Consider the following 25,518-nt stretch of genomic DNA (forward strand, 5'->3'; position numbering starts at 1 on the left):
GCTGCCTGGGAATTAGGGTAGGCCTGTCCTACCTGCTATTACATGATATTCCTTGTGTGTATGGGTCTTATGGGTCTTATTACTGATGAGGCCAGGTGATGTCTTCCCACTGGGAGGCAATTGCAAGTGCTGATTTCCATTTTAGGGGTCTTGAAGAAAATTCCGGGTACTCAGCTTGTTTCTGTATTACTCATTACGTCATGCCAAATTTCTCCTAGTCCAGGAGTTCTGAAGACTAGGTAAATTAACCAAGTCCAGGAGACTAGGCCTAGGAGAAATTTGGCATGACGTAATGAGTAATACAGAAACAAGCTGAGTACCCGGAATTTTCTTCAAGACCCCTAAAATGGAAATCAGCACTTCAATTGCCTCCCAGTGGGAAGACATCACCTGGCCTCATCAGTAATAAGACCCATAAGACCCATACACACAAGGAATATCATGTAATAGCAGGTAGGACAGGCCTACCCTAATTCCCAGGCAGCGTAAATGCCATTAGGCTTCATACCCACCGTGTCAGCTATGACACAGTACCATTCTCCGACCCCTGTCTGGGGTTGGATTGATTCCACTTACACAGGATGTCACATCACTCTGCAACAAAAGAGTTCTCCACATGTGAAGACAGAATTTACTCCTTTTGAGGCATCCTAATGATTATCAAACTCACCAGAGCTCTCGGCTAGAAACTCTAAACTTGAATCTCAAAGGGGTTTGGAAAGTGGTGTACTCTATCCTCTAAGATGTACCAAACCAGTACTACAAGAGCAAAACTCTGACAATTTCCTATAAAACAAAACCCATAAGACCACAATCACATTCCCAACCGGGGCACTAGTGAATTCTTGTACAAAACATTTTACATTATTCCTTTGTTCATTACTTCAACACTAAAGTTTTCACTTTACAGGCCATTGTGAACAGAAAAAAAACTATATTTTCATCAATCTCAATCAAATATAAAGAGAATACACAAAACGTACAAAATTACAGTATTGTACATAATCACACAGTCTATATCTCTTCAATGAGACGTGAGGGAGGCACAATATTCCTAGCACCTCTTGTACGAACTATATCAGGCACATTTTCAGAGTGCTCTTTCATGGTAACTAACCATTCCTCATCACCGTGGAAGTGGCTTTAGTTTATTAGCAGCTCGTTCTACGATTGTATAAAACAAATTTTTCAACACATAAGTGGATCCATCTCGCACAACTTCTACCACTCTATAGGGTCCAAGCCACTTAACATTTAGCTTTCGACTAGTACCAGGTATTTGAGTCTCATTTCTGACCCAGACTAGTGAATTCTTTTCAACACTTGTATTCACTCGCTTTCGGTTATCTATACTTAACCCTCTAACGCCGATTGGACGTATTAAACGTCAACATAAATTGTGTCGGGTGCCGATTGGATGTATTAAACGTCAATAAAAAAGTTTTTTTAAAAATTCGCGGAAAAATACTTATAGACCTACTAGCCAAAAACTTTTGAATCACGCGCCTTGGAGGATGCTGGAGCTCACAGATCAAGGTGTTGTTTTGTTTACAATCGTTAGCCAGGCGCGCAAGCACTTATTTCTTTGTTATCGCACTAAAAAGTATCAGTGACACATCTCAAAAATTATTTCATCACTTTGACATAATTTTTGCACTATTTTAAATTAGCCGTTACATGGAGTATTATATATGAAAATGTGCGCAATTTCATGTAGAATACAACAAAAAATACTCATGATTGTAGCTTTTATCAGTTTTGAAATATATTCATATAAATAACGATGTGCCAAAATTTCAACCTTCGATCAACTTTGACTACCGAAATGGTCAAAAAACGCAATTGTAAGCTAAAACTCTTATATTTCTAGTAATATTCAATCATTTACCTTCATTTTGCAACAAATTGGACATCTCTAGCACAATATGTCGATTTATGGTGAATTTATGAAAAAAACTTTTTCCTTACGTCCGCTCGGTAACTCTTCCGATAAATTTTTCGTGCGATTGTCGTAATGTTTGCGCCATTTTAAATTAGCCGTTACATAAAGTTTTATATATGGAAATGCGCGCAATTTCATGCACAATACAACTAAAAACAACCCTGGTTGTAGCTTTTATCAGTTTTGGAATATTTTTGTACATGAAAACTTACCCAGCAGATATATACTTAGCTATAGACTCGGTCGTCCCGACAGAATTTCAAAACTCGCGGCACACGCGACAGGTAGGTCAGGTGATCCACCATTCCCGCCACTGGGTGGCGGGGTCTGGAACCATTCCCGTTTTCTAAGCTATAATTTCTCTGTTGGTTGAACGGACAACACCTATTGTTCGTTCCTCCATCTTGGATTTCAACTCGTTTGCCGAGAATTTGGATTGGTTTTTTGGTGACGTATTCTGTTTTTTCTCTGGCTTGGCATACGCTTATTGTGGACTGTTTTTCGACTTTGGTATTGGCTACTCTTTCACGATGTCTGACGCTAAGGCTTCACCTAAGTTTAGAGTTTGTAGTAGGGAAGGTTGCAAGGTTAGGCTACCGAAATCGGCGGTAGATCCTCATAGTGTTTGCGCTAAATGCAGAGAGAATGAATGTTCTTTTAATAACACCTGTATTGAGTGCAAAAACCTAACAGAGCTTGAATGGAAGGAGTTATCTTCATATGTTAGGAAGCTTGAGAGAGATAGAGTAAGGAAAGCTTCAGCTAGGTCATCTAGTAGATCTTGTTCTCTAGAACAAGAAGTTGTTAACTCTCCTACTAACGATTTTCCCTTAGCCTCAGCTGCTTCTCCCTGTGCTGAATCCAAAGATTCTTCTTCAGAGAGGGAAAATGTTAAAGCTTCCATCAAGAAACTGCAAGCTCAGTTACGAGCTCTAAATGAAGGTAAGAGTGGTGATAGTGATTTGTGCAGTGTCCCCAGTGCAGTGGAGGGGGCGTCTGACTGGTTCCTCATTGCTCCTAGGCCTAGACCTCTTCCAAACTCCCAGGACCAGGGGAGGAGGAATGTCGAAAGCCACAGGGAGGATGCAGAACATCCCCAACGGTCAGGCGTCCCTTCGGCAGATTCTGTTGTAAAGTCCCAGGCTGCCTTGGATAGCCGCAGAAAAGGCATCCTAAGGGAGTGTTTTTCGGCCTCAGACTCTTCCTCTCCTAAACGAGGATGGAGTTCGGCCTCTCAATCGCGCCCTTTGAAGAGAGCCTGGAAGGCGCCAAAAGGAGACGTGGCTGATTCCAGCCCAGACGCGGTTCCCGAGAATTGGCCCTCGGTACCTAAGAAGACGAGACAAGAGGAGCCCTCTCTTCAGGATCCTACGAAGAAGTTTCTGATAAATCTGCAAGAGCAGTTGGCCTCTTTAGTAGGCTCCTTCGCTAAGGATTCAACAAGGAGCAAAGATGTTTCGCTCCCTGTTAAGAGTTCCTCTAAGCGCCCCTCTTCGTATAGGAGAGAACCCCCACAATCTCCAAGGCGATTATCGCCTTCGTCGAGAGACTCGTCGGACTGGAGTTGTTCTCCGGACAGGAGAGTCCTTTCACCTTATAGGCTTTCTTCTCCAAAGCGCCCTCTGGTGGGCAAGGCTTTGAATCCTGGTAGACAGGAAGAACGTAGCCTCTCTCCTGCGAGACGCCGTGAATCGAGCAGAAGTCTCGATCGGTTTAGGTTCAAGGAACCTGAAGAGAAACTAAACCAATTTAGGTATCAGGATCCTTTGGGACTACAGGACCAGGAGCCAGGCAGGCGCAAAGAGGCAGTGAGACGCAAGAAAGGGCGTCAAGAGCCTCTCAAGCCACAGGATTCAGGACGTCAGGAGTCTGCTAGAAGGCAGGAGTCAGGACGCCATGAGTCAGGACGCCAGGAGTCAGGGCGCCAGGAGTCAGGACGCCAGGAGTACGTTAGGCGTCAAGAGTTAGGATGCCAGGAGCCTGTTAGGCGTCAGGAGTCAGGGCGCAGGGATCCATTCAAGCGCCCTGAATCAGGGCGTCAGGAGCCTATCAAGCGCCGCGAGTCTGGCGAACCTCAAGTGCCTAGACAACAAGAGTCTAGTAGGCGCAAGATTGTTTCGGACCGACAGGAGCCTCATTCTTCGTATAGAAGTTCGAGCGTTCAGCGCTCCCCTTCTCGGGAAAGGAGTACTTCTCCCGGGAAGAGCCCGATCACTTCCAAACGGTCTCCTTCAGTGGATCCATTGGAAGAAGTATCGGAAGAGGAGGAGCCCGTAGATGTAGCAGTTTCTGACTACAAGAGGCTCTCTCTTTTGCTTCTCAAGGAGTTCGGAGACTCCCTTCATCCTGCTGATCCTCCTTCACCAGGATCAATTAATGTCGAGCACAAAAGCTCACAAGTCGTCTTCCTTCATCAAGATGCGCCCTGCTCTTTGTATGAAAAAGGCCTTAAAGACCTTTTCAGAGTGGTTAACCTCAAGAAGGGAAGCGGGCAAAACAGTTTTTTCCTGCCCTCCTTCCAAGTTAACAGGTAAACCGGGAAGGTGGTACGAGACCAAGGAACCAATGGGGTTAGGCCTCCCTTCATCCGCAGACGCGGATTTCGCCTCTCTAGTGGACTCTTCCAGGAGGAAGTCTTTGCTTTCTGCTAAAGCAACATGGGGCATGTGTGAGCTAGACCACCTTCTAAAGGGCCTCTTTAAGACCCTAGAAGTTTTCAACTTCATGGACTGGGTTTTGGGAGCGTTAGCTAAGAGAGCTCAGGACACTGACTTTGTCTCCATGGAGGAACTTTCAAGCGTCCTGGCTTGCTTGGACAGAGCGGTTATGGACGGTTCCGTAGAAGTTGCCTCACTTTTCGGAACAGGAGTCTTAAAGAAGAGAACGGTCTTTAGCTCTTTTCTAGCAAGAGCCGTATCACCCTTACAAAGAACATCTCTTCTTTTTGCACCTTTGTCCCCTCATCTGTTCCCACAGGAGACTGTTAAGGAGGTTGCAAATCTCTTACGGAGAAGGCAACTCAGGATCTCCTCACTCACTCAGCCAAGAAGTTTAGGCCGGCCGTGCCTATCGAGAAAAGAGAGAGACCCTCTTTTGTACAGCCCTTTCGAGGTGCCTCCTCTTCTAGGACCCCTCTTAGAGGTCGCAGACCAGAAAGAAGGAGTAGACCATCTAGAAGGTCCCTTCGGGAAGTCTAGATGAACAGGGAGTCCTCCAGACAAAAAAAGTAGGCGCCAGACTACTCCACTTTGCAAAAGTCTGGGCGCAGAAGGGAGCGGACTCTTGGTCCCTCTCGATCCTGAAAAAAGGATACTTGATCCCCTTCAGGGAAAATCCTCCCTTGACGACAACTCCAAGGGAGTTGACTGCAAGATACTCGGATCCGGTCCGAAAACTTGCTATTTTGCAGGCAGTGGAACAGATGATTTCCAAAGAAGCGGTAGAACTGGTTCAAGATCTCCAGTCTCCAGGATTTTACAATTGGTTGTTCCTGGTACCGAAAGCATCGGGGGGATGGAGACCGGTTCTAGACGTCAGTGCCCTGAATTTCTTTGTTTTGAAGAAGAAATTCTCGATGGAGACGTCTTCCTCTGTTCTGTCTGCTCTTCGTCCAGGGGACTGGATGGTGTCCCTGGACCTTCAAGATGCGTATTTCCATGTGCCAATTTCATCTGGCAGCAAGGAAATATCTAAGATTCATGTTCGAAGGGAAAGTATTCCAGTTCCGAGCGATGTGTTTCGGACTTTCGACTGCCCCTCAAGTCTTCACGGACATCATGAAGAATGTAGCTTATTGGCTACATCTGGAAGGGATCAGGATCTCATTATATCTGGACGATTGGCTAATAAGAGCCCAATCGGAGAAAAAATGTCTGGAGGACCTTTTATTTACTCTAAATTTGACAAAGTCCCTGGGACTTTTAGTCAATCGCGAGAAATCCATGCTGACTCCCCAGCAAAGTATTGGCTATCTGGGGATTCAGAATGGATGAGCTTACTGGGGACCCTCTCCTCGATGGAACAGTTCGTTTCCTTAGGAAGACTACACCTAAGACCCCTTCAATTTTATCTGAAGGAGAGATGGGATTGGAAGTCCAACAATCTGGGAGAAACCTTTCCGATCTCGAAAGGAATCAGGGAGAATATCCGCTGGTGGTTAGATCCACAAAAACTAAGCAAGGGAATCTCCCTTCACTTAGAGAACCCTCGCCTAGTGTTATTTGCAGACGCCTCAGATTCAGGGTGGGGAGCGACCCTAGGTTCGGAAGAAGTGTCAGGCACTTGGGAAGGAGAACAAGTGTCCTGGCACATAAACAAGAAAGAACTAACAGCCATTCATCTAGCTCTAGTTCATTTCGAGGAGCAGGTCTCAGGTCTGGGGATTCAAATCCACTCGGACAACACAACAGCCCTCGCATATATAAAGAAACAAGGGGGGACGCATTCCTTTTCCCTGTACGAATCAGCAAAGGATCTTCCTGATTTGGGTCAGGAAAGGAAGATCTCTTTTTCTCACAAGGTTTTGTGCAGGGAGAGAAGAAATGTCCGGGCAGATCTGTTGAGCAGAAAAGACCAAGTCCTACCCACAGAATGGACTCTCAATCCTCAGATTTGCCAACAACTGTGGCATCTGTGGGGAAGGCCCAATATAGACCTGTTCGCGACCAACAGGAATCACAGATTAGAGAACTATTGCTCCCCGATCTCGGATCCACAAGCAGTAGCAGTAGACAGCTTTCTGCTAGATTGGACAGGCTTGGACACATACGCCTTCCCTCCTTTCAAGATAGTAGGGGAAGTATTGAGGAAGTTCGCTTGCTCGGAAGGAACAAGAATGACCCTCATCGCTCCCTTCTGGCCAGCTCTCGATTGGTTCACAGAGGTGCTGGAGTGGTTAGTAGATTTTCCAAGATCGCTTCCACTAAGGAACGATCTTCTCAAACAACCCCACTTCGACAGATTTCACAAAAACCTCCCCGCTCTAAGTCTGACCGCCTTCAGACTGTCGAAGGACTTGTCAGAGCAAGGGGCTTTTCGCGTGAAGTGGCGAAGGCTATTGCAAGAGCCAGAAGAGTCTCCACCTCTAGGGTATATCAGTCGAAGTGGGAGTTGTTTAGAAGATGGTGTAAGAGGAAGAAAATATCCTCTTCCAGTACCTCTGTAACTGAAATCGCAGATTTTCTTCTATATTTGAGAAAAGACTGTAACCTGGCAGTATCAACAGTGAAAGGTTACAGAAGTATGTTGGCCTCGGGAATGGGACAACTGGTCGCGACCGACTGGCCATGGCGACTGGCCGCAGCCCAACTGGCCGCAGGGGCCAACTAGCCGCAGCCCAACTGGCCATAGACGAAGAGATGAGAGAAAAAAAATTATTTCTGTCTATCTGTCTGTCTCTGTCTCTGTCTCTCTCACACAGAAAATATTTAGATACAGTAAATCTAAAAGACGAAGAGTATCTGAGAGGAATTGCTCATAACTTCTCTTAAGATATATAGTTATGTAGCTGCTATTTTAAGCAGTTTTTATATTCCAATAATTCAACTTTTTAATGAAATTTAACTTTTTTTATCTTTAATTATCTTTTATTTTCTTGATTTTTTATTCAATAATTCAGCTTTTTAGTGAAATTTAACTTTTTTTTATCTTTAATTATCTTTTATTTTCTTAAATTTTTTATTCCAGTAATTCAGATTTTATGTAACTTCCATGTAATTCAGCTGTGTAATAAAATTTACATTTTAAGTATTATTCTTTTCTTAGAGAAAACCTCTTTTCAAAAATGATATGCCTACATGAAATAAATAGTTTATAACCATTAACAATAATTACCTTCATTTTGCAACAAATTGGAAGTCTCTAGCACAATATTTCGATTTATGGTGAATTTATGAAAAAAAAAAAAAAAAAAAATTTCCCTTACGTCCGCGTGGTAACTCTTCTGAAAAAAATCTGACATTTTTTCGAGCGATTGTCGTAATGTTTGCACCATTTTAAATTAGCAGTTACATAAAGTTTTATATATGAAAATGTGCGCAATTTCATGTAGAATACAACAAAATATGATTGAAGGTTGTAGCTTTTCTCATTTTTGAAATATTTGCATATAAATCACGATAAATAGAAAAAAACCACGTTCGGTCAACTTTAACTCTACCAAAAGTCGAAAAACGCAATTTCTTACAGTCTAGTAATATTCAGTCATTTATCTTCATTTTGAAACAAGTTCAAAGTCTCTAGCACAATATTTAGATTTATGGCAAATTTTAAAATGAAACTTTCCGTCACTCTGCGCGGATTCTCCGCCGCAAATCTCCGAAATGCGTACGTCGCATTCTCGTAATATTTGCTCAGTTTCATATTAGGTGTTTCATAGAGTTTTATATATGAAAATGTGCGCAATTTTATGAAAAATACAACAAAAAATAATTGAAGGTTGTAGCTTTTCTCATTCTCGACATATTTGCATATAAAAATAAAATTCTACATTTGGTCAACTTTAACTCGTCCGAAAGTGTAGAAAACTGCAATTGTAAGCTAAAACTCTTACAATATAGTAATATTCAATCATTTATTTTCATTCTGAAATAAATTGGAAGTCTCTAGAACAATATTTAGATTTATGGTGAATTTTTAAAAACATTTTTTTACATCGGCGAGTTACGAATTCATGCATCATTTTGTGATAATATTTTCTCTGTGTTGCTGTGATCGTTTTACAATGTGTTATATACCAAAATGATTGCAATGTAGTGTACAATACAACGAAAAAAAATTAACTCGTTAGGTTTAACCGTTTTGCTCACAGCGCGATTTGAATACAATTATATATGAAATTTTGTTTTCGTGCTATCATATATCGCATTATTTATATATGATAATGATATTTTTTTCCATTTTTGATGGTTGCATACTAAACTTCAGGCAATGATAAAAAAGGGAGCCAAAAATGAACTTCTAATCTTGAAAACTAAGTGTGCTGTGATTTTTTGAAAAAAATATTTTTTCCGCTTTGGCGCTCACTCCGAGACCCCTCGGCATACGGGAGACGATTTTTATTATACCCGTTTGGCGTAAGAGGGCTAAAAATGTTTTTGACCTATCTAAGTGGGTGTTTTGGATTATCTCATGAACTTTGGCAATATCAGAATCACTCATTTCATCATCAAGTGATGGCAATGTAGTTATTATTTGTCTAGCAGGTTTCCTGCTAAAGAAGACATAATGTGGCTGTTCACCTGTTGTCGCATGGACAGCACAATTAAGGACTCGTTGGGTCTCGCCTAAATAGGTTGGCCACTGATAAGGATGACCTTGACACATGACATTCAACAGGGTCTTCATAGTCCTATGCATTCTTTCTGATATGCTGTACCTTCAGGATGGTATGGTGTGATGAAACTAAGTGTTTATGTTGTGCTTTTGGCAAAGATCTCTAAACTGTTGTGATGTGAATTCAGCACCATTGTCAAGAATTACACACCCTGGAATTCCAAAATCATTTAAACATTTCTGAAAATTCTTACTGACCACTTCTGTAGTCTTATTCCTCAGTGGGTAAAACTTCACAAAGCGTGAATAATGATCAATCACTGTAAGAACGTATCGGTGCCCATTTGCACCAGACATCATATCTGTCAAATCAATACTGATACGCTCCAAGTGTTTATGTACCGGTGGGAGTTCTTGGAATTTCTGCTGTAAGGATGGACTGTCTTTATGAACCTGACATGTAATGCATTCTTTAACAAACTTAATCACATCAGATCTAAGTGAAGGCCAATAGAAGTAAGTCTCCAGAGCATCAATAGTTTTCCTTCTCCCTAAATGACTAACAACAGACTCATGACCAAACTTCAAAGCAGCTTTCCTAAGCTCCTGCGGTACCACAAGTCTTAACTGAATACTATTGTCATGCTTGTCGGCACTCAGATATAACAAGCCATCATACAGCATAATCTGATGGATGAATGCTCTTGGAAACTTCTTCCTAGGCAATTTTCCTCCTCCTAAGTATGCAATCAACTCACCCCATCATGTTTCACCTACCTGCTTAGCCTTGTATTCTTCCTTACTCAAACCAAGATAATTGTCTTGATCATTGTGAAAGGTTGCCCTAACTGGCCTACTTAACTGATCAGCTACCTCATTGTGCTTTCCTGGCCTATACACAACTTTGAAGCGATAATCCTGCATTTCAATAATCCATCTATTCATCCTAGGTGACTTTGTCCTTCTTTTGAATACTGACACAAGAGGTTGATGGTCTGTGTGAATGGTAAATGGAACACCCCAAAGAAAATGATGAAACCGCCTACATGCTAACACAATAGCCAAGGCTTCCCTATCAGTAGTAGAATATCTGTTCTTGAAAAGTATCCAACAGGTTTCAAAAGGCCATCACTCTCCTGCATCAGCACTGAACCTACATGATTCAGACTAGCATCTGTGAATAACTGGAAAGGTCTTGTCATGTCTGCTTTTACGAGCAAAGGAGCTGTCATAAGGAGCTGTTTCAACCGTTCAAAACTAGACTGACACTCTGGTGTCCATGCAAATGGCTCTTTCATTCTTAAAAGATTGGTTAAGGGGAGAGCAATTTTAGCAAAATTTTGTATGTGCTCCCGATAAAATCCGCACATTCCTAAAAATCTACTAGTTTCTTTGACATCAGTAGGAGCTTTCATATCTCTGATGGCACTTATGTTGTCAAGACAAGGCTTGCATCCTTCTTTGGATATTATATGGCCAAGAAATTTGATCTCTTTTTGCGCAAACTGACACTTCTTGATGTTCAATTTCACACCCTTTTCACTAAATAGTTTGAACAGCTCTTCTAATCTCTCAATTAATTCTTCCAAGCTGGGTGCCCATACTACAATATCATCTAAATAATTCTTTATGTATCCCTTTTTTAGTAATGGAGCCAAGATATTACCTATTACCCTTGAAAATACAGCTGGGCTACAACTCAAACCAAACGGTAACCTCTTAAACCTATACAGTGAGTCCTTGGGTTACTCCTGTTTTGACTTACGCTGTTTCGTGGTTACGAATGCGCCCCCATAAAAATATAAAAAACAATATTATGGGTCGTTCCGTCTTATGCAGTTTAGCGTCGTAAGTGACGTAAACACACGTGGACTAGTTTCGGGCGCACGGCGGAAGAATACGCTTTGTGGGGGAGAGGACGGCATCGCATCCCTACGCTCATTCCTCGCCCATAAGCCATTTTGGTTGTTTACGCTGTCTCTCTCTCCCTCGTGTTGTATCGTTTTTGTAACTTTTTTCCCTTGGTTATGGCTCCCAAGCGCAAGGCAGACTCTTCTGATGGTAGTGCATCAAAGAAAAGAAAGGCCATCACCATGGAAGTTAAAGTGGACATTATAAAGCAATCTGAGAAGGGAGAAACGCCAACAAACATTGGCCGGTCACTTGGCCTTAGTTGTTTGACTGTTGCTACCATTATCAAAGATAAAGAGCGCATCGTTGAACATGTGAAAGGATCTGCTCCCATGAAAACGACAGTGATAACCAAGCAGCGTAGTGGTCTAATCATTGAAATGGAAAGGTTATTGGTGCTTTGGTTGGAAGACCAAAATCAACGGTGTATCCCAGTCAGCCTTATGGTGATTCAGGAGAAGGCGAAAAGATTGTTTGAAGCGTTGAAAAAAGAAAAGGGGGAGGGAAGTGAAAGTGAAGAGTTTGTGGCTAGTAGGGGTTGGTTTATGCGATTTAAGGTTCGGGCCAATTACCATAACCTTAAAGTGCAAGGTGAAGCTGCTAGTGGGGATGAGAAGGTAGCGAGTGAATTTTCTAAAGCGTTGTCTGAGATAATTAAGGAGGGGGGTTATTCTGCTCAGCAAGTGTTTAACGTGGATGAGACAGGTTTGTATTGGAAGCGTATGCCTAACCGCACATACATCGCCAAGGAGGAGAAGTCAGCACCCGGTCATAAATCTAGCAAGGAGAGGCTAACTTTACTTCTTGGGGGTAATGCTGCTGGCGACTTCAAACTGAAGCCCTTGTTGGTGTATCAGGCTGAAAATCCAAGAGCACTCAAGGGCATTTGGAAGGGTCAACTACCAGTAATTTGGAAGTCAAATAAGAAGGCATGGGTGGCACTTGCGGTGTTTGAGGACTGGTTCGTAAACCATTTGATGCCAAGTGTGGAGCGGTATTGCGCCTCCAAGGGTATCCCCTTTAAGGTGTTGCTAGTGCTGGACAATGCCCCTGGACACCCTGCCCAGCTGGGAGACTTTAACCCTATGTCAAGGTGGTTTACCTTCCACCTAATACCACGGCCCTTTTACAGCCTATGGACCAAGGAGTGATTGCTTCGTTCAAGGCCTACTACCTACGAAGGACAATTGCTATGGCTTTACAGGCAACTGTAACCAAGAAGGACTTGACTCTGAAGGACTTTTGGAAATCCTACAACATCCTTGATGCTGTAAAGAACATTACTGATTCCTAGGAGAAGGTTAAGCAAACAAACATGAATGGTGTCTGGAAAAAAATTTGTCCTCAATTTGTGAATGATTTCCATGGGTTTGAGGACACAGTTCAGCAAGTTGTAAAGAACGTTGTTGCCCTGAGTAAGGAAATCAATTTGGAGATGGAGGTTGATGATGTTACAGAGCTGCTGGAGTCTCATGGAGAGGAGTTATCTGCTGAGGACCTGATACAACTGGAGAAGCAGATCATAGAGGAAGAAGAAGAAGCCCCACCCCAGAGCCTAAGGCTTTCACAAGGCAGGACTTGGCAGAGGTTTTGCAGAGTTGCAGCAAGCGTTGGCAACTTTTGAGGCTCAGGATTCCAACTTGGACAGGCTCACTAGGGTTTCCAGAGGTATCATGGATTTGATGCAGTGTTACAAGGAGATCTTGGATGAGAAGAGGTTGCTCTCTGTTCAGACTAACCTGGAGCAGTATTTTAAGAAGGTAGAGAGGCCTGCAAGAGATCCTGTACCCTCTACCTCAGCTGCCTCTGCTAATCCAGACTCGCCTGCCACACAATCTCCAGCACCTTCTGAATGTTCTGCTAATCCAGACTCACCTGCCCCACAATTTCCAGCACCTTCTGAATGTTCTGCCCCACCTCCAGACTCACCTACCCCAGCATCTCCAGCACCTTCTGTAGGTTCTGCCTCACCTCCAGACTCGGGTTGTTTATGGACTACCGGGCCAGTTTCCCGGGCCGCGCGACACCCAAATCCATCCGCCATGGTAAGTAGTCCCTACGACCCCAACCTCTCACGACCTAAACCTTTGAAACATGGCACGAACATTCAAAAAAGGCAACATGTCTCCTATAACACCTCACCCAGCCCCCTTTGCTTATGCTACTGTAATTCCCGTTACGATACCTCTTTTCATTAACATAGGTGACGATGTAGGCGTATTCTGTAATTATTTACCTACAGTTTTGGGAGCCAATTTCCAATTTCCCGGGCCGCACGCCATTCAAACAAGCATGGTAGAAGTTGTGCGAGATGGATCCACTTATGTGTTGAAAAATTTTTGATACAATTGTAGAACGAGTTGCTAATAATCTAAAGCCATTCCACGGTGATGAGGAATGGTTAGTTACCATAAAAGAGCACTCTGAAAATGTGCCTGATATAGTTCGTACAAGAGGTGCTAGGAATATTGTGCCTCCCTCACGTCTCATTGAAGAGATATAGACTGTGTGATTATGTACAGTACTGTAATTTTGTACGTTTTGTGTATTCTCTTTATATTTGATTGAGATTGATGAAAATATAGTTTTTTTTCTGTTCACAATGGCCTGTAAAGTGAAAACTTTAGTGTTGAAGTAATGAACAAAGGAATAATGTAAAATGTTTTGTACAAGAATTCACTAGTGCCTCGGTTGGGAATGCGATTGTGGTCTTATGGGTCTTGTTTTATAGGAAATTGTCAGAGTTTTGCTCTTGTAGTACTGGTTTGGTACATCTTAGAGGATAGAGTACACCACTTTCCAAACCCCTTTGAGATTCAAGTTTAGAGTTTCTAGCCGAGAGCTCTGGTGAGTTTGATAATCATTAGGATGCCTCAAAAGGAGTAAATTCTGTCTTCACATGTGGAGAACTCTTTTGTTGCAGAGTGATGTGACATCCTGTGTAAGTGGAATCAATTCAACCCCAGTATTAGGCTAGACAAAGCTATTAGGAAAGCTGTATTGAACACACACCTATAGGGCAGTGTCCCCATTTAGTACTCAAGTATATCCTTGTTTTATGTTGTTGCAAGAGCCCCTTTAGTCTCTAGTTGAGATTGTTGCTTGTTTCTACTGTACAAGACCTGTTTTCCACTGTCGTAGACCCATCTAAGGAGCTGTTTGGTTCTGTTAGGAACAGTTGTCCTTGATATTAGAGTGGACATGAATCAATTCTTCCCCAATGGAAAAGCTTTGTAATGGGAAAAATATTCCTTTAATTATTAGTGATTTATTGAGGAATTGATTCATCATCCTCCTCTAATATCTTTACACTGCTGATGTAAAAGTGATTAGAACTGTGAAATGTTTTCGTTTTTGTTGTGGACACGAGTTTGTGGCAGTGTAGCTAGTCCCTTGTTTTGTTTTTCACTCACTCTGAGTATGGGAACGCTGCCCTGAATCTTTCGTCTGCATTTTTGTAACACTAAAAGACCATGTAAGGATCATGAATGCTTTCAAGTGAGGAGGACGTCAACCGGTCCATCCTTCATTTTGGTTATTTTACCAAATTGTTAATACAAATGATTATCTATCCCTTGCAAGGTAAGCTTTTAAAGTCGTAATATTACCGTTAGTTCATTAGTTGGAACAGATCATTATCATGTAAGAACAGTAGCAGACAAGAATTCAAGTGCAAAGTTGCATGCCCAATGGAACGTGCTTACAAACACCTTAACATGGAAAATTTTCATTGTCGTGAAAGATGTTTCACGTTCATTAGTTGTCATGAGATTTTGATGTGTTAGTTTGAGTTCTAACTTAACGTTTGATAGGGTCGTAAAATGTCAAAAAAGTAGTTATAAGTGTTTTGTTTGTATACAGTTTTTGCAAATACCAGTGCCAAAGGGTACCACAACATGGCTGTCCTACGGGGCATCTTGGGGTTACCTCTACCTCACTCATGGAAATTTCCACTGCTGATCATGATCTTAGACTAGGCTATATAGTCATTTAACCACTTTTGCTTTCGGCCGCGGGTGTGAAGGACGTGTTCGTCATCGCTCTCTGCCCGCTTCAACGTCGTATGCTTTGTTTATATTGTGTTTTCTACTAATGGTTTGTTTGACTTGAAAATGAAACTGTAAGTACACTGTTTTCATTTTCATTACTTAATTATGAATCAACATGGAGCTATCGCCGTAGATGCGGCGATTTCCGCTCTTTTCATGAAATTGACTTGAATTATGTCTCGGTGCCGAGGGCGGGCGCACTCGCGCCGAGTCATGTATTTTGGGCGAAAGTGTGTAATTGAAAGATGTAAGTACTCTTTTTCATTATATTTTTGCCCTGTGAGTTCGTTGCCGAGAGCGTGATTGCGCTCGGCACGAGCCTCTTATTTTGTATGAATAGAATGCAATGAAAGTGGATTCGCAATGCAGTATTCTTTTCATTTTCATTTATTAATTGCATCAAATTTAAATTTGGATCAATCTCCGCTCTTACCCGGGAATTAATCCTTACGATTTATTTCTGTGAAAGTGAAAATCGCAAGTGCAGTATTCTGTTTCATTTTCATATATATTTTATGATAGCATCATATTATTATGGATCAAGTTTCCGCTCTTACCCGGGTATTGATCTTTCCCCCTTTAAGTTCTATGAAGTGAATCGCAAGTGCAGTATTCTGTTTCATTTTCATATTACTTTTCACTGCTGTGCGGGGGTAGGGGAAGTGAAGGTCTGCCAGGAAGTCGTCGGAAAGCTCTCCCGCAACTCCCTTGGTATCCGATTCTTTGTCTTCTTTCCTGCCCCCCGCTCAGCTTCCTCGTTGTATTTTGTATTTGGGGTCTTCCTTGCGTTTGGGGTGGGGCATGTCTCCCCCCGTGCGTGAGGGAACCCCTCTTACTAATCTGTCTGTGCTACAGCAGGTGCTACATCCGTGGGAGACGACCTTGGACAGGTATGGGCCACTGCGGCTGCAGGGCGTGCCTAGCATCCACGATCTGCTGCAGCGTCTAGCGAGGTCTGGGGCGGTGACCTTGGAGCGGTCTCCACTACAACCTCCACGGCCGCTTATACTGCTTCCCCCCGCTGGTCTACACTCCCCATGCTGTGTCGGTGACGCCGTCTGCCGCTACTAGGGCCGGTCGCCGCCGTACCGAGGAGGGGTATGCCGCCGCCGCCTGTGTTTTCTTCGTGTTGCCTGCCCCAGACTTCCGCTGTTCCAGCAGCTCGCCCCTGGACCGGCCGCCAGTACCCAGGTTCCCGCTGGCTGCCGATGATTCTACGAGGCGATGGCTGGGCCTGCCGTACCTGCCGCTGATGTGGTTCCCGCTACTGGCTTGGCTGTCCCTTCTGTGTTTACCGCTGCCGCTGTAAACACGCTGTTCCTGTCGCTCCTGGTTCCTGCGCCTGTCCATGCTGGTCCTGCCCATGGTGTGTCTTCCCCAGTCCCAGGTCCTTCCGGACAGGTGCAGTCGGGCCGTGTTGCTTCGGCAATAGCCCCGGCTCCGGCCTGTATTGAGGACCTGACGACTGTCCTGCGTGAGCTGACGAAGAAGAGGAAGGTGTCATCTTTGTCTTCGTCTGCTGCTGCCTCTTCCCCTTCGACTTCTATGGCCCATAAGCCGAAGAAGAAGAAGGCTGCCTCCCCCCCCTAAGAAGTCTCCTTCGGGAACTTCTAAGGGTCCGTCCCACCTCGGTGGGACGGGGGGTCCTTCTGCTGGTCCTCCTGCTCCTTCGGGAGCGGGGCCCGTCTCCCCTTCCGTAAGGAAGAGATAGACGGGGACCAGAGGAGTATCGGTTAGCACTGGTACTTCCTCGCCTGGTGCTAGCGGCGATGCCACTACGCCAGGTTCCGGCTCGGTCTCTCGTTCGCGGGAGATCCCGAGTGTACGCTCTCCCTCGGGAGACCGTGCAGCCAGAGTTCGCTCGGCGCCAAGACCGCGGCACGGAGCAGAAGGCTGGCGAGAACCGCTCAGGTGACTCTCGCCAGGCCAGCAGCCGCTCTCGCAGCGACCAGCTGGTAACCCAGGTGTTCCCCCTAAGAAGACTCCTTCGGGAACTTCGAAGGGCTCGTCTCACTCCGGTGTGACGGGGGGTTTCTTCTCGCTGGTCCTCCTGTTTCCTTCAGGGAACCGGGGCCCGTACTCCTCTTCTGAGAAGAAGAAGACGGGGACACGGGTGTGCTGGCTACCGCTGGTACACCCTCGCCTGGTCTTGGTAGCTCTGCTGCTAAGCCAGGTACCGGCTCGGTTTCTCGTCCGCGAGAAGTTCCGAGTGTACAGTCTCCTTCGGGTGACCGTGCAGCTAAAGTTAAGACGCCTGAGTTCGTTCAGCGTCATGACCGAGGCACGGAGCAGAAGACTGTCGAGAGCCGCTCAGGTGACTCTCGCCAGGCCAGCGGCCGCTCTTGTAGCGACCAGCCGGTACCTCTCAGGGTGGACGTGACGGTCTCTGACCGGCCACGGGTTGAGGCTGGGAAGAGGTCCCCCCCAGGTCCCCCTCGACCGACGGTACCAGCCTTCGGCTGGTACCAGCGGTTTTTCTTTGACGTGCCAGCGAGGACGCTCATCCGGTCCCACTGCGAAAGCGAGCTCTGCTGGTCACCTGACCGCCGCTCCCACAGGGACCGGGCGGATACGGTAGCCAGCAGCAGCTCGTCTGACGCACGGGACCGGGGTCGACGTGCTCAGTCCACTCGCACAGGTGAGCGGCACGGCCAGGCCTGCAGATCGATCCCCACCGCTTGTTGGTGATCGGCTGCAGCCCCCCAAGTACGCTGGTCCTGCCAGTGAGCGGGGGGGGGGGTGGGGGGGGGGGGGAGCGTCAGGTCTGTCTCTCCACTACCTTCAACTTCCTCGGGGTACGCCGAGAAGAGCGAGGTAGCTAGGAGTGATCGTGAGAGGTGCGCCGCTCACGATCCCGTCACGACGCCGCACGTGCCACGTATACGTGGTCTTAGGACCAGCCAGGACGTACGCGCAAGTGATTGGAGGCGACCGTCAGGGGGGGGGAGGGGTAGCGTCAGTTCTGTCTCTCCGATACCTTCAACTTCCTCGGCATACGCCGGGAAGAGCGAGGTATATAGGAGTGATCGTGAGAGATGCGCCGCTCACGATCCCGTCACGACGCCGCACGTGCCAGGTATGGTCTTAGGACCAGCCAGGACGTACGCGCAAGTGATTGGAGGCAACCGTCAGGGATCTGTTGCTGGTCCTTCTTCTGAAGGAGGAGGGTCTTGGGAGCTGCTCTTGTTGGAGGGACTGGACGGTCCTACTCCTCAAGACGCTGTAACTTCCGAGATTCAGAGTAACTTGCCAGGTTATTGCACTGATTCGTCAGCACAACGACCTGGGGAGAGGATCGCCGCTCCACGGCTCAAGTCGTTCTCGAGCCCGAGTAGGGAACCAGACTGACGGTGGGCTTGCCGCGATAAGAGCTTCTCGACTCGGTTCTGAACCAGGAGAGCCTCTTGTCTCCGGACGAAAAGGGTCGCTCAGGTCTAGCCGGTCGGGCAAGCTACTTCCCCTCCTCTGCCGCGACAGCGGCGTTTTTTCGGAGTATTGCAGCTCTTCTTCCCCCCCCCCCCCTTCCGTCCTCCTGAGAGGTTTCGATCTCGACGAGGACTGGAATGAGTCAGAGGACGGTTTTGGCTCTCCTGTCAGGTGTCGATCAGCCCCACGCAGACGAAGTTTACAGTGGTGGCAGATGCTTACCTACAGCACGAGTTCGTGACCCTCCTCGGGGGGAGGGGGGTGGGAGGAAGGCCATCACCGCAAGGTGATGGCTGCTCCTACTCTCGTCTCCAAATGCTAGTGCCGCTGGAAGGGCGAGCAATATCCTTTTCCTTCCCCATTCCCTCTCTCCTTACGGCTACGAGGGAAAGGGGTAGGATCCTACAGACTTCTCTGTAGGATCCCACGATTGGGGACTGCGCTACCGGGAGGACCTTCGGGTCCTACCTGACGTAACCCCGGTCGTGGAGGAGGGACCCTGCACCATCTCCGATTTCTACGGGAATCGAGAGGACAACCAACCGATATTCGTTTAATGAATGCGGTGGGGGTTTCGCTGGGCGCTTAGAATTCTGCAGAATTTCTAGCACACATGGCGAGACCACTGTCCAAGGGAGTTAGACGAGTATTCCCGATAATTGTTACCACGATAATCGGGGATCTCGCCGAATGCTCGAATTCCTGGAGTTCTTAGCGTTGGAAGAAGACTGTCGATGAAGGAAGATATCTCACAGTGGCGGCCAGCCCTGGATTAGAGAGAACGGACGGGAATATCCAGTTTGGCTTGAATTTTCGTCTTCGTTATTCTGTGCACCATTGAAGCTTTCCTTCCGGGAAGACTTCTCCTTCTCTCTCTTTCTTAGAGATCGAAGGCGGTCGATCTCCAATCCTTATTTTGTTTTCTTGAAAGGAAAGAATTTAGGATGGAGATTGTTGTTCAGAATCCTACAAATATACTACGTATATTAACCTCGCGACATGATTCTGCTAAGCAGTTGAATGGTCCAAGGGGTAGGCGCATATCCTGGTTACTCTACGGATTGCGACATAGACAAGAAGTATTCTAATTGAACTGCAACTCGGGGTTGCCTGCAACCTCCCTGGAGTTTCCAGTTTCAATTTTATATACTTATGGTGTTGTCACAAACAACACCATTTAAGCTTTTATATTTATTTCCGAAATTCGTTTCGCATAAATATAATTGCTTGAGCATATCTTTTTATGCTCGGTGGTTCTAGCCGAACGCATTCCTTCGTGGAAAGGATTACTTGGCAACTCAGGATGACGAGTCAGCGACAGCTACTGCGTATTGAATTGCCCGGCAGCCCGAGGCATTTTAGTACCAGCTGCCGCTTTGAGATGCACGGTTGGCTATGTCTTTCTCACCTGCTTTGATTGAATACCAACTGTATCTCTGCCCAACAATCACGGACTTAAGTCTCTGATTAACGGGGATTCTCGCATACATGAATGACCATCTACTGCTGTGACGCTAGTATTCATCGTCTTCGGTATTGCGAGAATTTTAAACAGAGATATCTATTCGATTCTCAATCTTTCTGTTTACCGCATGGTAACAGAATTCTGTAATAGTCTCTTGCTGCATCATATCGCGATAATGCGAATGATTTTTGCGGAATCTGAGTTTGTCCTCAAAATATCTCTTATTCGGAGGTGTGCAATTGTTCATTGTTCACCCCGGATTAGCAGATGTATTGAAAGACATCGCCTACTCCTGCCAGCTCTACTTCCAAACGTTCAGCCCATGAGAAGCAGTTCTTCAGGCGGCACTCCCCTGTGTTGTCATTACTGAAGAACGCCCCGCTTTCATTGCACACCGGACAGCAATGAAATGGCGGTTAGCGTTTTCAGTCATTTGTAAGCACAGGTTCAGAATCTTGAGATTCCTTCTCTCGATTCAGCTGGAAGACGTAGGTTACATTCATTGCCTACCTTCGTCTTCAACGTCACATAGTGTTGTTTCTCCTTAAGCTGAGATTCAACTTCTATGAGATTTTCTTGCCATCAGGGACCTCGGTCTTTTGAAGGCAATTGACTTTCGCCTTTTGAGTTTATGCATTAAGAGAATCATCACCGCGCCGTCCGGCATCGGTGACTAACAAATATATTATTTGTTTGGTCTCTCAGCATAACTCTTTAAAGGGCGAAGGTCACGTGACTTACCCGGATGCTTGGACAACTTGCCGATTCCGAAACAGTCAGTCGGCAGCTGTCAGAGCGGCCGAGTCAGTTACGAACTACGCTGTGGACTTAGTTTCGGTTGTTCCAGAGCAATCATTACTCGTCTTAATAGCTTATCAGTATGAGTACTACTGTACATAACCAAAGTCGAGAAGAGGGATAGGTCATACGACTATTCCCTTCTTTTTGTCTTAGGTAACTGCATGACTTTTCTTGCAAAGTCAAGCACAAGGGGATGGGGATTTGTGACGCTCGATTACGTACCGATCTTCATAGCGAAGACTCAGAACCCTTTGGTCACTGACAATTGGTTCGAGTCCTTCACAATACCCTCCCTAATGGACTTCACCGCCTCCGATACGAAGGCTATGCTGCTTTGTCCTGTGAAGGCGCGACGGAGCTGTCTGAAGAAACTCGACACCCAGGATGAGTGTGGACACCTCTTCATCATTCTCTCGCGTTCCGCAAGAACTTCTCCGTGGCGCAGGTAGTGAAGGCAGGGGCCTGGTCCAACCAGACCGCATGCACCTCCTTCTACCTTCCGGGAATATTGCCCACAGTTCCTTGGATCTTTTTCCCTTGGGAACCGTGGGTGGTTGCTCAACACGTTGTGTAGTTAACCCAGACCCTCGCATGGCTGAACAGCATCGAGTCCTGGTGTGACCGTAGAATGGATGAGTGAATGAGAGTGTGACTGGCTCCTCTTCCCATCTTTTCTTCCCTCTACCTCTGGGTAGAGGGACACGGTCGTCACCCTGCTGGGTAAGGACGAGATGCAGGTGAGCTACTCAATAGAGCACCATCCTATCCCTTTCAGTAGGAATAGGAGTAAATATCCACCACTTCCTCCAACAAGGGGGAGGAAGTGGATGCCAACTTGAGACAAACCCATCATTTTTTTATTGTCTCTTGCAAACAGGAACAAGTTCTTGCTTGCTGGTACGAAGAGATACGCTTGCCTCTCTCTTAGTACTTGGCCCAGAGGTCTGACCATTGATCCTGCGGTGCACACCCCGATCAATCGGACAGAGGTTTGGATCCCTCCCTTGCTCTTACGACCAGGGAGGCACTCCAGGGTTGACGAACACCAGTCTGGTTCACCAAAAAAGACTCAGATTCCTCCCACCAATAAGTGAGTCTTCCTATTGTTAAAGGACCGAGGGTTTGTATTACGTATCGGAACAAATGACAATTTGTCGAAAATTGCATTTTTCCTAACTATACAAACCTGAGGTCCTTTACATATAGTCCCACCTCATGCCACCCCTCACTCTGCAACTTTTTGCATGGGCCTAAAGCAAAAGTGATTCTTCACTGCGCGCGCACGATCGGACAAGCAGTTAACTACCGTTCTCCCCTTGTTCGAAGCTTACGACCGTCCCAGCTGCCGCTAGTTACCTTCCTATTGTTAAAGGACCTCAGGTTTGTATAGTTAGGAAAAATGCAATTTTCAACAAATTGTCATTTTTTTTTGCAAAGAGAACATATAAATATATTGTGAAATGTAAAGGAAATTTTTTTTTATCCTTTTTCATTTTCAACTTTCTGTCGACCAATTACTTATACAGGTCATGCTTTTTCATCATTTCATAAATGAACAAGAGCTAAATTTATCTTAGAAGTTGGAGAAAAAATTCAGGCATATATAACTAGTAGCTCAACAGGTATTAGACATTTAACGAAACCATCTCACACCAAGTTTCAAAAGAGAATCGTCCTCTTGCAATTAGTTGTTACAGCACTATCAACATTTCTATTACTAAGTGCCCTAATGAAAGTATATAGAACTTTTACTAACCTTATTTACATATATACACTATGTACAGTGTTTTCATCCTCTACTCATCCTCCTTTCTGTAAAAACTAATTTCGTGCCGGAACTAATGTCTTCCGGCGGGTAGGCTCGTGTCCAGACGGATGCATGATCATAATCACCGATATCAGTATCACTATCACTTTCAACATCATATTCCTCACTTACGCTATCACTTTCAGAACCCTGACTTATGTCAAAATCATTGTCACTAAGTGACCAATCACTATCACTTCTTTCATTCGCCATTATTATGTAATTATATCAATAAATCACATAAAAAAGTAAATTTCACGGCCGCCGTCATGCAAAGAAAAAAACCGCGGAAACTGACCAAAAGTTGCGCAAGCGTATTATCATCTCATTTAAAAAACTGAGGCATTGTGGCAATACTGTTTCTTATCTGTGTTCTGATTGGTTTGCTTACCCTTATGACATCATAAAACCCCGCCTCCAACACCACCTGTTCTTGCCCGCGTGATTTGAAATTAAAGCATCGCTGAAATCGACGATTGCATTTTAGTAGCACATAAAGCGTCAATTTTAGCGACGCGCTGCCGTTCGTGGGTTAAGAAGGCCTACCCTAGACTAATCCTGTTTGAATGAGGAATTATGACTATTTTTGATAAATATAGTTAGGCTATATGCGTATAAATTCATGGAAAACTTAATTACATAGGACTTAGCCTGAACCCTCCTTAAACTAACCTAACTTTGTGGCTTATTGTAACCTAGTCAAAAATCAGCCATATAAACTTTGCATAGGCTATCCTTAACGATTTCTGAAGAGGTCTATGCTAGACTATATCCTGTTAAAAGGCACCTTAGCCTAATTTCACCTCATTTTAGTTAAGTTTTTCTCAGAAATCTTTCAGGTAACCTTATCCATTGACAAATTGTGTACAAACATTTAGTACTGTGCGGAGTAGGGTATCAAATGATGTACACCTTACTGTAAATTAATTGATTCCAGGGCTGCTCCACGTTTGATACTTATCCTATTATGAAGGAAAAGCAATTCCCATGATCTGTAGTTGATATATTTTTTTCAAGTCTCAATATAAAGAGTTGTATTGATTTCTAGAAATAAAAAAAATTAAATAAAATGACAATTTGTCCAAAATTGCATTTTTCCTAACTATACAAACCTGAGGTCCTTTTACAATAGGAAGGTACTAGCGGCAGCTGGATAGGTCGTAAGCTTTCGAACAAGGGGTTCGGTAGTTAACTGCTTGTCCGACAGGCGCGCGCACGCGACTGGGAGGTAAACAAATCACTTTTGCTTTTGGCCCAAGCAAAAACTGCAGAGTGAGGGGTGGCATGAGGTGGGACTATGTGTAAAAGGACCTCGGGGACTATGTGTAAAAGGACCTCAGGTTTGTATAGTTAGGAAAATGCAATTTTGGACAAATTGTCATTTGTTCCGACACGGCATACAAACCTTCGGTCCTTTTACAATAGGAAGACTCACTTCTTGGTGGGAGGAATCTGAGTCTTTTGTGAACAGACTGGCGTTCGCCCAACCTTGGAAATCTCCCTGGTCGTAAGAGCGAGGGAGGGATCCAAGCCTCTGTCCGATTGATCGGGGTGTGCACCGCAGGATCAATGGTCAGACCCCCTGGATCCGAGTACTAAGAGAGAGGCAAGGCGTATCTCTTCGTACCAGCAATGTAAGAACTTGTTCCTGTACAGGAGCAAATATAAAGTCATGGGTTTGTCTCTTGTAGGCATCCACTTCCCCCCCCTTGTAGGAGGAAGTGGTGGATATTCTGCTCCTATCCCTAGTGAAAGGGATAGGATGGGGCTCTGTCATATAGCTCACCTGCATCTCGTCCTCATCAGCGTAGTGACGACCGTGGCCCTCTGCCCACAGGTAGAGGAGGAGGAAAAGACGGGAAAAGGGAGCCAGTCACTCACTCATTCACACATCCATCCGCACAGTCACACCAGGACTCGATGCTGTTTTCAGCCTGCGAGGGTCTGGGTTAGCTACACAACTTGTTGAGCAGCCACCACGGGTCCCAAGGAAAAGGTATCCAAGGACCTGTGGGCAATATCCCGAAGGTAGAAGGAGGTGAAGGTAGTCTGGTTAGACCAGACACCTGCCTTCAGGACCTGCGCCACGGAGAAGTTCTTACGAAACGCCAACGAGGGGCCAATACTTCTGACTTCGTGAGCTCTCGGACGGGACGTACAGATGTCGTACACTTACCATCAGCCATCTAAATACGCCCTCCCCCATGATGACCTCACGCAGCCAGAATGAAAGAGTGTTCTTGGATACTTTCTTTCTTTGGTTACCCCGGTGCTAACGAAGAGGCGTCGACACTCAGGCCTGAGGTGTCGAGTTTTCTTCAGATAGCGCCGTAGCGCCCTCACAGGACAAAGCAGCATCTCATCCGCATCATTATCGGTGAAGTCCATAAGGGAGGCGGGAATCGTGAAAGACTCGAACCTGTCGTCAGGGACTGACGGTTTCTGAGTCTTCGCAACGAAGTTCGGGACGAAATCGAGCGTCACGATCCCCATCCACCCCTGGAGTGTCGTACATCATAGGAAAGACCATGAATTCCCCTACTCTCTTTGCCGATGCCCAATGGCCAGCAAGAAGAGGGTCTTGAGGGTCAGATCCCTGTCTGACGACTCTCGAGTGGCTCGAAGGGTGTTCGAGTCAAACTCCTAAGGATGAGAGTCACATCCCACGCAGGGGGCCTGAGTTCCCTGGGTGGGCAAGACCCTTCGAAGCTCCTCCCCATAAGCAAGGAGATCTCGAACGAGTTCGAGATGTCCAATCCCCTCAGTTTCAGGACGAGAGCCAGGGCGGCTCTGTATCCTTGACTGTGGGGACTGAGAGGAGCTTCTCTCGGCGAAGAAACACGAG

This window comes from Macrobrachium nipponense, chromosome 9, assembly GCF_015104395.2.
Source record: "Macrobrachium nipponense isolate FS-2020 chromosome 9, ASM1510439v2, whole genome shotgun sequence".
NCBI classification, from domain to species: Eukaryota; Metazoa; Arthropoda; class Malacostraca; order Decapoda; family Palaemonidae; genus Macrobrachium; species Macrobrachium nipponense.